The sequence below is a fragment of the Calliphora vicina genome, chromosome 1, assembly GCF_958450345.1.
Source record: "Calliphora vicina chromosome 1, idCalVici1.1, whole genome shotgun sequence".
NCBI lineage: Eukaryota > Metazoa > Arthropoda > Insecta > Diptera > Calliphoridae > Calliphora > Calliphora vicina.
The window spans coordinates 79067041-79069216 of NC_088780.1; positions in this window are offsets into that span (position 1 = coordinate 79067041).

Here is a 2176-nt window from a genome sequence, read left to right on the forward strand (position 1 = left end):
TACCTCAAGGATCTGTTTTGTCACCCACATTGTATTCTATATATATTTCAGACTTGAAAACTCAAAAGGATCAATCCGCAGCATTGTATGCAGATGATACGGCAATTATAATCAGAGGAAAACTTTCAAATGCTATAGTCAAAAGAATGAGAAACGCTCTCTTACATGTTCAAAACTACTTTATTAAATGGAAAATCAAAATTAATTAAAACAAAAACACAGACTATAATATTTCCCTTCAACAAATCCCCTAAGAGAATACCTAGCATTCCTCTTACTATAGATGGTGTAGAAATTCCTATTTTAGAAACGATAAAGTATTTAGGCATTTTCCTTGACAAAAAATTAACATTTCGACATCATATTCTCCAGTCATGCGATAAAGCGATTAAATGTGGGAGGGCATTGTTTCCCCTGCTAAATCATAAATCAACATTGAACCACAAAAACAAAATATTGCTTTACAAAATGTGTATTCGTCCAATAATGACCTATGGGTGTCAAGTTTGGTCCGAAAAATGTGCTAAAACATATCTTAAGAAAATGCAAATAATTCAAAATAATAATCTAAAAATTATATTTAACTTGCCCAGGCGGTTTTCAACTAATAGACTTCATACAAAATTTAAACAGGATATGTTTATAACAGTTATTAGTAAATTAACTAAAAAATTTGAAGATCGAAACAGATCTTCAAATTATGATATAATAAGAAACCTTTAACATTAACACCTTTTTTAACTTTAGAAATAAAGTTAAAGTAAGGTTTATTGTTGAGCGTTTCTTAAAGATTAAAGGTTTTCTCTATCTTTTTCCCTTACATTGTAAATAACATATAAACAAGTTGTGTATTTTTGTCATTAAATTAAGCTAATATTTGTTGCAATACTTTTAAGTAAAAACTCAAAAGATGTATTTAATAATATTTATATATTTTTAATGTAATGATGATAGTAAACTAAATAAATAAAAAAAAAAAAAAAAACATTTTACAAATTCTCTTAGAGGGACTATAGATTCTGAGGTCTTTATATGTGATAGTGCAATTATTAATTTTGTTTGGTTGTAATTTAAAAGATTCGATTTATGTAACGATTTCTTTAGTGGATATTTTATTGGAATAATTGAAACCTAATTCGCTGTTGAGCTCGGGGTCTGATAGGGCAGACAAGTGTCCCCGGCAGCCAACTCGCCTGTTTTGCGATTTCCCTGAAAATGATTATTAGGACATTTTGGTGTTAGCACACCCTTTTGACCGCATTTAAAACAAAATGGAGTACGTATCTCCTCAGAAGAGTAAATGTAGGAATGTCCCAGTTTCAGACAATTCCAGCATTTGATTCCAGAACAGTCTGGCCTATAAGTGCGTTTCGAATATTGAATCGCCTCAATTTGAGGGTCTGAAGCATTAGTTGCATCAGCACCATTTTCACCTGCCTCTATTTCACTAACGTTTCTATTACTACTAAAATATGGGGTATAAAATTTATTGTCACGAAGTACAATTTCTGCGTTTCGTGCAGTTTCTCTCAAATCATCAAGGGAGATGAATTGGGAGATGAATTGAATAAAAGAAATTTTAAATTTGGTGTCAAATTCTTCTTCATTATATCTATAAGTGTTATTTCTGACATAGGATTTCTCAATCGTGCATTCACAGACTTGACGTAAGGAAGCGTAGCTAACATTACTGTTCTGTTTTGTATACAGCCAGTACCACTTTTCCGCTTTTCCCTCAAGCAAAACATGAAAATTGTAAAAAAGATGATTTTCGGAGCATCTTGAACGAGCAGTTAGAGTTTCGACTTTAAAAATAAAATCAGAAACTGAGCTATTACCATCGTATGTTATTTTCCACTTTTCGAGCCTGACATTGTTGTCAAATGATGCAGATGCATCTGGTGCATTAGAACTATTCATGTGAAAAATATTAGAAAATGCATTCGCTGGTATTTGAGGTCTAGTCGGAGTACTACCATTAACTCGATTAGCATATGAAATATTGTGGTCTAATGAGCTGTTCCTACCACCTATTTGTGAAATATTTTCCCTAACTGTAACCAGTTCTTTCATAAATTCCTCTTTAGTTGTCTGGATTGTTAGTTGCATTATTGTGATTAACGAATCCATTGAGAATGCAATCGAATTATTGTTTGGATTTGCTATAATAGGAGGT